Below are 12,910 nucleotides of genomic sequence, written 5' to 3' on the forward strand. Positions count from 1 at the left end.
CCCACCCCGTGCTGATGCCCTGCCACGCAGCTGGAAAAAAAGGGAAGCAATTCAGAAGCAAAAACAATTTGAAGGGGTGAACTACAAAAAAGTTACAGCACCATCTGGTAGACAGAGGCTTATTACATGCTTTTGTGTGCCTTTGTGTTTGCATGCAGTGAATCCATGGATGCAATGCTTTAATTCCCAGTGAGCCAAAATAAACTACATCCGAGGAGTTTTACTTTAATGCACAAGAGAGACTTTTAAAGCGTTGGGAAATCCCACTCATGAAAACAGATACGCAGTTGCAGCGCATGAAAAGGAAAAAATCATGGCGTGTGAATGAGTCCTTAAACCGGCTTATGTGTAATGTCTGTCCCTAGCCCAAGGGAGTAGAGAAGCCTGACCAGTGGACCTGTTTCTTCCCTCAATCCAATGTTGTGTGAGCATTGCCTTCATTGATACAAATAAGTCTTTGCTATTGTGTATCCTAATAAAGCTTTCAAGTTGTGACTGGAATGGTCTTACTGGTCATCAATTCCTCTCACCCACAGTTAGAGTAACAGAGGGAAACATGGGCTGACCAGCAGTAGACTCAGAACTTTTGCACAAGATGTAACCAGTGCTATGGTGTTAGAGTGATGCTGTAACCATGATGATCCAGAAATCCTACAAAAGGCAAGGATTTTCCAACTGTTTCCCATCATACAGTTGGTCCAATAAAAGATATCACCCCCCCCAAAACCCTTGCCTTTTGCATATATATGCATGATTATGTAATATTATATTAACCAAATAACAAATGTTATGTGTCCTTAAGTGCTCATTTTAAGATATTGTATATTCATAAACATAAAAGATTTCCTAGCACTTATGCTAAGTTGCATGAGCATAAATTGACTTCCCAGAATGCTTTCTACTCATGGCAAGCTCTTACTATGAAAATTTATTAGCACTTGAACTGTTGCAACCTCTGTGGGGCATACCAAAATGGTAAAATTAATTACTTGTTAGTGAGGGCTGTTCAAAATGAGATACAAAGCTATGAGAATGTCTCCGTGGTTTGCTAATTTGTGTGATGTGCACAACACAAGAGAAAGGAAAAATAAATTAAGGTAGTAAAAGAAACAGCTCCATAAGCTGTAAACAAGTAGGATATAAAAGCAGGTAAAATTAAAATTTTGAGTTGGCTCTATCCCAGAGCTGCAACTGCCATATTTGTCTTTTTGGATTGGTAAGGTATAACTCTGTGCTATGCTGACTGATATATTTTAATCAATACCTGAGGCCTGCTCAGGCTGGTCTACTGAGCCCCATCTTAAAAATTAGCTTTTATCAGTGACAAGGGAAGCTGCCATACATTGAACTTCGGGATCAGCTAATCCTAGCAGCAAGACACCAAGATGTGAGAGGCAATCATGGTCCAGAAGCATGTTGCTGTTGCTCCATGAGAGCTGGCAGCTACAGGCTACTTCAGATCTGTTGGCAATCAGTTCCAGGTTGGGAAATCCATAGTTGGCACAAGATTATGGAAATCTGCACTGCAATTAATGCTGAGCTGTCCCCTAGGGTTGTCAGAATTGGAAATATTCCTGAAATAATTACAGGGTTTAAATGAACTGGGTTCCTAGACTATGCACAGGCAACTGCTTATATACATGTGCCCATCCTATCATTTGAAGCCAGTGAATACATTTAGCTTTTGTGAACTACCAAGATATTTTGTAAAATCTTTCACAGTAGCAACAAAGATAGCTGTGTCCATTTTACCCAGCTGAGTTGCTGCATGCTCCTTTTGGTTCTTCTTCATGGGGCTTTGTTACCTAGCTATTAACTTGCTAGGACAGACCAAGAATTTATTTGGGGTGATAAGTTTTATTAGACCGACTATGTGGTTGGAGTAGTTAAACAAGTTTTTGAATGCAAGACATTATTCATCAAGTGTGAGGGGGGAAGCAAGCACAGGGAAAGTAAAGAGCTGAGAGCAGAACTGTGAAATTGGAGGGGGGAAGGATATTCACTGGGCCGCAGACAAACAATTAGCGAAAGACAAGAAGCTGATTACTGGGAGATCTAGCCCCATCAGAAGAGAGAAAGACGATTAATACCTGTTGTGTGCAGGAAGAAATTCAGGAATCAAGTAGACTTCGTGTGGGAAAAATCAATATGTTTTCAGTCCTCGGTTCTTAGTGTCCAGCCAGCTTATGAATTTTTGTTCCCAAGTGCGCCTTTTAAAGGTGTTTGGTGGATTTCCCTTGAGCACAAAGATAGTGAGATCAGAAAAGGAGTGGATGTTTCTGTGAAAAATGTACTCTTACTGATATATGTGCGTCTCCATTCTTTATATTTTTTCTGTGAGAATTAATTCTGGTGTGTAGTCACTGTTTAGTTTCACCCACATAGCTAGGAATATTTCAAACCTAGTAAAAACCAAGGAAGATATCCTATGATTAGAGATGAGGTCTTAATCAGAAACTGAGTCCATTTCCCATTTAGATTGGCTTTCAAGAGTATAAAGAATAGTCTCTTTACTAGTCTCCAGCCCAACTCCACAAGTGAGTCAATGCTCAATTGGGGTTCTATGTGTGCAGTGCTTTTCTGAACAGTCTGTTTCATTATGAGACAGACAACTTGTTGGGACAGCACCAGATCTGTAATTCTTATCCTTAACCCTTTAGTATCTCACCTGATCTCTTTAATATTCTCACAGCCTGCAGGCTGCTCTCCAGTCTGCTTGATTCCATGATGGTCTAACAAGTAAGACTGTACAAGTAAAGAGTCTGAGGTTCCTACTGCCATATCTGTGTTCCCCATACTTCATCTAGTCTTTGTCAGGGAGACTTGACAAAGAATGCCTTGTATTCAAAAGCTCATCTAACTTTATCCTAACTACAGTTGGTCCAATAAAAGATAATCACCCTGAGAAATCCTTGCCTCTTCCATAATTTCTAGATCCTCCCAGCTACATCACTCTTACACTTCCCCCATACTAACATTTTTTTATTTTTTTATTTTTTGGGGGGGGGGGGGGGGCGCAGAACAGTGTCAAGTCATTAGCATCCGTATATTATAAAAGAAGGATTTTGACTTTTTAAAAGGAAATCTCTTTATTTGTTCAGGTGCATAGCCTTCAAGCTTCTGCCCACTTCTCAGACTATCTAGTCCTCTTCCTGTCCAGCTTTAGCTTGGCTCTAGGCTCTCAAACTTTCAGGCCTTAAACTAAATTTAAACAGATCAGAAGTGTGGGATGAAGAGCTCTGAGTCAGGCACCTAAAGGTCACAGAGCAAGTGGCACAATAGTACACAGGACCGGCTGGCAGGAAGCCTGTAGAAGAGACTGGAGGGCTACTGTATAGAGAGACTGTTGTAATAGTATATGTTAATGTTTCTGTATGTCCCTTGCAGCCACCTCAGGCTAACAATACATAGGATAAGCCAGTTCAGAGTATTGCCCTGTAGTGGTGAGAAAGTTGCAAAGACAGAGGCACGTGGATGTGTAAATGCAAAGTATTACATAGAAAACTTATGGCTGAACCCATGCTAAATATACAGTGAAGATAAAACCAATAACAGTATAACCCATGCCGGCACACTAGGCCGGATGATGTGCTAGATTTCAGATCCTCAGGGTGCCAGAAGCCCTGGGAACCCCCCTTAGGCAGATCTGCTGACTGAGGTGATCCATGGAGAGGCGTGTTCCTCACCCTGACCACCCAGGAATTTACTACAAACCCAATGGTTTATTATGTACAACTATATACAGAAAAGAAATGAATAAGCAAAAGAAAAAAATATATAACAATAGTTAATAATAAAACCAACAATTTAAATAAAATTTACAATTGCAACATTAGGGGAATAATTCCAAATACACTGGGGTGTTCCACTTGCATCAAACAACCTCAGTAATTACATTCACCTGGTTATAACCCTTTAAAAATAGCTTCCTCCCCATAACCCAGGTTGATTTCCCTCTGGTCACAATCCCCTTCCCAAAAGATTAAAAAGCAACACAGCTTTAACCACAATCCATCACTAGATAGCAGAGGCAAGGCTTCTGCTGCTCCAGGGAAAGTGGATTCCTTGGTCTTTCTTGGTAACTCAGCAAAACAAGTCTCCGATCACTCACTACAGGTAATAGGCTTCTTTTCTTTAGTTTCCTTCTGAAAAAATACACTTCCTGCAAACACTAGGGGTTAAGTGTCCCCTCACACACCCCTGCAGGTTTGGGATTCTCACAGTTTGCTCCCTCTCTGAGCTGAGCTGTCTCTCTCCCCCAGCATCTCCACATGCAGGCAGTGGATTCCCCCTGCAGTCTCTGTCTCTGCAGTATGAACCTTTCCAGCTCAAACAGAGGACTTCCCTCCACATGTCTCTGACCAGGCAGCTTCTCCCAGCTAGCTTACCAACCCCTCCCCACTCTTACTCTGGGTATCTGTGTCCCTGATTACACAGCTCTGACCCAAGTGGGGAATCAGCTTCTCCTGGGATGACTGAGGTTCTCCTCCATCCTGTTGTCTGCTCCCTTGCCAGCCTCAGCTTCATTCCCTCTGCACAGGAAGTGGGGGAGGGCAAGAAGGGGCTGAGTTGCTGCCCCTCTCTCCAGCCTGGTGTTGCTTTTCCCTGGCTTTGTTCTTCTTTTCCCTCCCTCAGCTTTTTTATGGTTCAATAGCAGCCAATCAAAGCCCTCGGTTTGCAATGGGGGCTCTGGTCACAGTTCAAATGTTCCAATAAAAAGCATGCACTGTACACAGCATGCCCTCCTGCCTGGAAAAGCTATTGCACCCTCTGCAAACGTTTTGCTGCCTTTCTTGCAAAATTCTTAGGCACAGCTCACCCACTCAGCTTGCAGCCAAGCAAGGCTTTGCAGCTGTTACAACAGAATTAAACAAACTGAACTGAAAATATCATTTGAAGACGGTTACATTTTAGAATTAACTTTCCTATGGTTTTTCCTGCTGTGTTTTTTCACAGATAATTTCATCAGATAATTGTTTGATAAGGGATCAGCTTCTGTGTCTTGTGTAACCCTTACATAAGTATCTTTGAACTCATGCAGCTAGACAATGGTCATTCTGGATTTACTGACCACGAGTGCTAAAGTTTTCCCAAATGGCAGTCTGCAGAATTTGCTCAGTTATATTTGCCTTTAAAAAAAATGGGCTCAGTCAAATCATAATAGGATACTTCAGCATGATTAATTAATATCTGAGGTGCATCAGCCGAAAGCCCAAACCTTTAGTGAAAGCTGAAGTACAGAGGCCTCCCAAACACCAGATACCCTCGTCCGAGGACAAGGCTGTCCAACATATGTAGGCTGATGTATAGTCAGGACAGAACCAATCAATGGAATAAACTATTGTGAATAAAATAACATTGAAGCAGATTTGACTGCTTCTGCAGCTGGTTCTCAAGTGTTGTGGCCCTGTTTAGTCTTACAATAAGGCAGTCTTTTAAATACCACACCATCTCAGGCTTCACACAGAAGGGCTGTATAATTATGTCCCACTTGTCATCCTAGCATACATTAACAAACCATGGACCTATGTTAGTTAAACATATCCAAAACTGTCCACTGCCACCATGGCAGACAAAAGGCATGCAGATGGAGTAGCCTTGTTGATGGTAGTGGTGTCCTCAGTAGTCCTCTCTCACTCTACCTCTTCTTCTCCTCAAAGAGATTCCAGAATCAGCTGGCACAACACTGTTGTAGTTCTTAAGGAACTTTCAACACTCCAGCTTCCCACTACTCCACCCTGTCCAAAAATCCTGTCCCTCCTGATTTTTGTGTGATGCCTCCATTACACAAGTGACCTATTCTACAAGCAGATGAACTATCAAAAGAAGACTTCTCATTTACATGCAAATGTGATTCTGAAAAAGGAGTTACCTGCTATTTTTATGAGTAATAAAAGATAGAAAATGGAAATGGATTCCTGAAGGTTTATTTATTCCCAGAAAAGGATGGGTTTCTTTGTAGAAAATCTTCTGGTAAAATTACTTAATTTTATATGGATGTAGACTACTTTGGGTTTGGCTACACTAGAAACTTGTACTGCCTTGACTTTATAGTACTGCTTACAAAATAAATCTCCCCCTCTTCACCCTTAATGTGCCTTACTTATATTGGAATAAAGGTGCTATATACCAGCATAGTTACTCCCATAGGGGAAGGACAATCACTGTACTAACATGTCACCCTTCTACCAGTATAACTGCAGCCATATCATGCTCCTAACAGAAATAAGTAAACTACTAAAACTTGTAGAGCAAGCCTGGGCATTAAGGAAAGGAACTGTTGTTACCCATATACTCATGTAGCTGTGACAACAGAAGGGCGAAAACTATACTCTTTTATACTGACTGGCTTTCAAGAAGAGGGTATTGCAACTGGATTCAGATGTCTCAGGTGTATATGGCATATTATCAGACAAGGTTCCTTGGGTGAATCTGATATCTTTTATTACACCAACCCAAATAGTTGGAGAATAGTTATTAAGCAAGCTTTCGAGTTCAAAAACCCTTCGTCAGGCTAAGGGAATTTCAGCGGTTGGTGTGTGCTCTTCCTGGATGGAATGACGAAGGGTTTTTGAATTCGAAAGCTTGCTTAATAACTATTCTCCAACTATTTGGGTTGGTCTAATAAAAGATATCAAATTCACCCAAGGAACCTTGTCTGCCTGTGTCCTTAGACCAACACGGCTACAACCTACACCCCTATGGCATATTGTAACACTTCCACTTTAAATCTGTAGTATGTTCATGAGATACAACATGCTTTTTCAGAAGCATGTCACGCTCACAACTCTGGTATGGAGAGGCAGAGGAGATGTAGCTTTAAACTGTAGAAGAGCTGAGATTCCCCCCTCCCACCAATTAAATGTACAAATAATTCACATGGAAGCCTTGCTAAAAAGGATGCTTATTCTGCCATCTCTACCTCTGCTGTTTCATAGTTTCATAGATGTTAGGGGTTGGAAGGGACTTTACAGATCATTGGGTCCACCCCCACCCCTGCACTTGGACAGGATTTGTCCATGTCTGAGGTCAAAATGAAACGAAATGATTGTAACTGATAATGTCTGATCAACCTTTATGTACAGGCCACTGTCTCATTTGTATATGTTATTGGCATTGAAAGAGTGGTAAAGGAAAAGTGTGTTTACACACTAAGTGATGAGACTGGGGTGAATTTACCTTTTAAACCAGCCAATTTTAAAACCTGACTTAGAACAGTGACTGGGTAAAAAAAGAAAATACAATCAGATTTTTTGGAAGTAAGGAGACAAAATTAGGTTATATTTTATAACGCATTTCCTGATGTAGGATTATGATGTCTATTTACTGCCCAAGAAAGAAAACAAATCAGCAACCCAGGAGACTGAAATCTTCTTTGTCTCTCTACAGAAGATGTACCACAGGCACTAGCACATTTTTCTCCTTGGTCATTATTCAATGTGTCATAGTCTGGTCCTGGAGGGACCATCTCTAGAAGTAAAAGATGTTTATGCTCATTCATTCCTTGTCTTTTGTGCAACAATACAATATAACCTCAAAAATCCAGTACTTTCCCCTGCTGCTCCGGGACCAGCTGCCACTCCCCCCGCCCTCACGGACATGGAGGGGGAAGCTTGCACATGATGGCTGCTGCTACCATTCACCACCCTGCATTGCTGCTTCGCGTGCGGCTACTGCTCCGGGACGGGCTGCCGCTACACCCCACTCCGCAACCGACTGCCACACACTGGTTAAAAAAATTTACCCTCTTATTTACCCTGGCAAGTGCTCAGTCCCAAGCATGCTGGATTTATGAGGTTATATTGTACCACCTTCTGATTAGTCACATTACTTCTGTGAACTTAACCAAGGATCAGTGACTGGCAAATAAGACTCAAAGAGCATTGGGCTTCTCAGTAGTCATAATCAAAGTAAACAAACATACAATTTTATTTTAGGCTGTACTAACATAAGCATAAATGTTTTGACTTCAAACTCTATAAAAAGATTATAATAAAACAAAGTTGATGGCAGGTAAGTCCTAGGTGAGGTCATTTAAAAGCTAGTATGTGTGGGGTTTTTTGATAAATGTGATTAATTACTTTATCTGTTGGGGACCGTTATATTCTGTTATGCTGCAAGGTGTTTCTGGCTGCCATCAAGCAGGTCTTTGCCTGATAGACAATCACAGATTTCAGTGAAGCTGATGGATGTACTAGCCACCCTGCTTTCAGGCTATGGAACAATTAAATCCCTTTATAGAGTGAGAAAGCTGGAGGCAGTTGAAGCTAGCACCCAAGGCAATTGGCTGCAGGGATAAACCATGTGGTCTGTAGGGTTTCTTGGAACTGACTGAAAAAGCTGGGGCTAGGGAATTGTTTAGCAAGCTGATGTACGCATGAGAGCAGAAAGCAAGAAATACATGTTCTTGAGACCCTAAGGGCAAGCCCTAGGAAGAGAAAAAGCTCTTTAAGGCACAGGACTTGCAGAAGGGGTGGGTTTGGAAATTGTGAGAAAAAAACTTGCTTACTGCCATTTGTTTCTCCTGTATTCAGGAAAGCAGGAGTTTATACATGCTCTAGGTCAGTGGTTTTCTACCTTTTTTTCATTTACAGACCCCTAAAAAAATTTGATGGGAGGTGCAGATCCCTTTGAATGGTAAGTGTAGGTATTCACATACATTTGATTGATCACAATCATCTTTCACAGACCACTTAGACATAGTCTGTGGACCCCCAGGGTCTGTGGACCACAGGTTGAAAACCGCTGCGCTAAGTAAATAAATAGAATTGTACCAAAAACATCTGATTCTTGTAGCCAGTTTCTCCTCCTAAAAAACAATGCAGCATGGCTTAGACTCTTGACTAACCTGTTGGGCCAAAAAATTAACACTAATTTCAGCAAATGGGGTTCAGTTTCCAAGGACAGATATTGGGAGCTGTTGTCAATTCAAAATAGAATAAACTATGGAGGCCTTCAAAGAAATAAAAAATGACCAAAAAACATAAAACCAACCAACCAAAACCTTGAAATAGGAGTGGAGACTTTGAAAATCAATTAAAATCCTGTGGCTGAGAGAAGGCATGCAGTTAGAAGTAAAATCTTTGTGGGAGCAGTGGCTATAAGGCATACAAGCAGATCTAGAAGCTTCAACCACCAAATACCTGATCTGGGTTTGCAGACAGATCACTTGGGTGATCAGTGACTCGATCATGGATCAAAAGTAAGGCCAGGTCAGTATGCTCAGTATCACAGTGCCTTAGCCATTTGGGAACTTAGGCCTTAGTTCTATCATGGTTGTAACATTAAACATGTATCAGTATCTGCAGAATTTTGATCCTCCTGTACATTGTGACAATAAAGATAAAACCAATTTATACCAGCTGCCCACTCTTTTGAGTGTCTACCTATCTTAACTGAATGTAAAGCTCTTTTTGGAAGCGGGGAATATTTTTGCTATAAAGGTGTATGGCCCACAGAACAATAGGCGCTAGCAAAATACAAGTGAAAATAACAAATGTAATTCAGCTATTGACCATTACAATGCAATATAAAATACTCTATTTGTTAAGAAGTTTTTAAAAATAGTATTATTGTATAGTAATTATGAGTGATAAAGTATTTTATAGATACTGTGAAACAAATGAGTTAACACCCAGTTAACAGCCCCAAAAAATCAAAATTCTCCAGACACCAAAGGATGTGGCGTAGATGTTGCAGTTCAAGCTATATTACTCTACTGTTATTTACTTCATTAAAATCTCACTTTCTCCTGAAGTACAAGAGATGCTTTGTTTCCTTTAATTCTTTACATTAAGGTTGCAGGGAGGAGGAGACAGGAGTGGATGAAGGAGGGGTGGGGAGAGGGAGAGGAAGAGGGAGAACCATCAGAAAAAGGAGCTAAAAGAGGTACAATAAGACATAGAGGTTGGATCCAATAAAGTTTCCTAACTCCTTCCAGGTCTTCTATAACTCCCTGACCCTTTAAAGACTTATCTATATACATAACTTTAAACACTGTGATCAGTGGACTATTTTATTATGTAAAGTGAACTGCATGTATAAGGCTGTAAAGTACAGCTTTTAGTGGGAATCCTTCGAAGCAATCCTATACATTGCTTCAAAAGGAGGTGGATGTAAAGAATGTACATAATGCTTCACTTTTATTGCCATGCATATACTGTTCTTGTTATTTGCTTTAGGAAATGGAAAAAAATACTTTTGAATTTAAAAAAATGTCCATTATTTTTCAATACAGTCCCACAATATTTGCCCCTAATCATGATCATTCACCAAAAATGTCACTGCAATTTTTGGAGAAAGCAAGAGTAATCTAGTAAAACACTGGGTTCAAGATTATAAATTCTACTTTTTTATTACACAGAATAAACCATACGATACAGAAATTACTGGTTGTATAAATAACATAGCTTATAAGTACTGCATTATTACAAGCCATTTACTGTGAGTTGGCTATGTATGTTTGTCCTCAAACATGGCTGCATATTCTCAGTTAAGACTAAATGATGACTGTGCTCAAAAAAGTAATATTCTTTCATTTTAGGGAAGCCAAATCTTGTTGATTTTCTTTTTGGAAGAGATTGACATGGCCATTAACTGTTGGCTACCAGGCTCTCCTTTGAATATAACACAGAGTAGAATAGTGGCAGACACAATAAATAACTAGTGGTATGCCTCATACTCTATTTCTTTACTGCCTTTGCAGCCTGGAGAGATAGCAAAGCAAGCAGAATCAAACACCATTTCAAAATACTTTGGGCCCTGCGAAACTTACTCCCATGAACAGTCCAATTTTCTTTACTAGGCATAAATGGTATTCCTGATAGTATCTGCAGGACTAAGCTCTGATTTTTTTATTTTTTTGACACCTACACTTTTATTGTCCCCTACCATTACATTAGCACTATTATTGCCAACTCCTACAACTTAGGTAGGCAAACATCCAACTGAAACTAAGAGCATTGTAATTAATAGCTTTACATATTGCTTTTACCTTATCATCCGTCACTGTGATAGGGATGCAAAACATCATTTCTACCTTCCTAGTCTGACCAAAAAGTTTTTATATACTGAGATTTTATTGGCAGTTTAAACTGAATTTACAAACTACATTTCTATTTTTTGCTTTCCTTTGTTCTATAGGAATGTTCGAACTCTTTGATATTATATTATTAATTTAAATGCATTTTCTGGCTTGGCCTGGTGACTCACATACAGATTGGCAAGTTATTTGAATCTTGGGAGAGATTGTAATGGGCTTTGTGGCTTATGCTGTTTCTGCTCTTTTTAAAAGACCTGGGTGGAAAGGATTGCACAACAGGTTATGTAAGTAATAGGAAGGAGGCAGGTGAGGCCCAATTACAATGTATCTAAAGTGATGACTAAATGTGAACTGGGGATTAGGGACAAGACAGAAAGAAGCAGTGGGAAAGTGTCCATTCTTTGTATAGGTAGAGGTACTCAGCCTAAATTAAATCCCAGCCAAACTGTTTATATTCTTTATCTCTAGTAAACATCTTCCCACAGACAAATTTTCCAATGTCATCCTCAACCTCCAATCATTTGTATGTAGACAACAGGATGATTTCAAGTAGGCTACTGGTAGCCACTTTCCCTGTAGGTGGCAGGGGTGTCCAGGGAGTGGTGTTCATTTTCTCCAGGAGTTATTCAAAAAATGAGCAGGATTTAGAGAACTCAGTCAATAGCTGGAAAAAAGGTTGGAATGGTAGATCCACGTGATTCCAGGAGGGTTGGGAGAAGAAGAAGTCTGCCCAATTCAGAGGCAGCAAGAACAGCAAGAACTCTGTGAGGAGGGGGTGAAACCTGGCCCTGAGTGGTGAATTAAATGGGAAGCAACATGGTAGGTGGAAAGAGCCACAGAAAGGGCATAAAAGGGAGCTAGAGATAGAACACAACATGAGACAGGGAGAGTCGCTAGAAGTGAGTAATAGATCCTTCAGAGGAAGGTGCAGAGAGAGAAACAGACTGTAAAATGTGCCTGATGAAGTGACGACATCTGAGTTTGCCTCTCTTACCGCGCTGAGAGGTTGTAAACTGCAGCCTCACGTTTTTTGTCATATGTAGCTATATAAATAGTGGTATTTTCTTTGCACCCTCTCCCCCCACCTCCAAGAATTAAAATAATTTGAAACATTGTATCTGATGGTGGATAAAGGAGCTTTGGGGCAATATTACTATTAATTGTGGAATATCTGTGGAATATGTTGTGGGGCTGCAGCCATGACTTCTAGAATAAGGGACCCTGGGTCAGCCAGTGCTAAATACAGAGTTGCAGTATGATTAGCTCTGTGTGTATCAAGAGACAGCAGGAAACAATGTCTGTACCCTCAGGGGCAATTCAAACAGTGAGCAGGTGACTAATTGTTCTGCTAAGTCTCCTTTATATCATTCTGCTGGCCACTGAAAGCCAAGTCTGTTTTGGACCAGAACCAAGACTGCCCCAACTGATGTTGTGTTTAACCCTGAACAGCCTTGGGATGTAGGGAGCACAGAAGTGGCGTAGCTCTCCAGAATAACTGAGGGATCTGGGCTTTTGGAGGAGTTTTTTATTGCTGCAACCATCAACCATAGAAGGATCCTGCTTCCATCACTACAATGAAACAGAGAATCCAGTGATGCAACATTTTCTGTAATTAACAACTTTCCACCAATCACGTATGTAGCACTGAATATGTGTTCCGTGAAATTGATATTAACCTTCCTCTTTCCTGGAGCTGAAGCTGTCTTGTGTCTTTTCTTCCTCAGAATGGGCAACTGATCAAAGCTAAAGCCCAGATTTTGGCTTCAAAAGTCCAGAGAGGTTACATGGCAGCCATCACTCAACCCCGATTGCAAACAGGGGCATTCTAGTTTTGGAATACTTTGGTGTCCCACTACGTGATATTCCCTA

This window comes from Alligator sinensis, unplaced genomic scaffold, assembly GCF_000455745.1.
Source record: "Alligator sinensis unplaced genomic scaffold, ASM45574v1 scaffold288_1, whole genome shotgun sequence".
In the NCBI taxonomy this organism is placed as follows: Eukaryota; Metazoa; Chordata; order Crocodylia; family Alligatoridae; genus Alligator; species Alligator sinensis.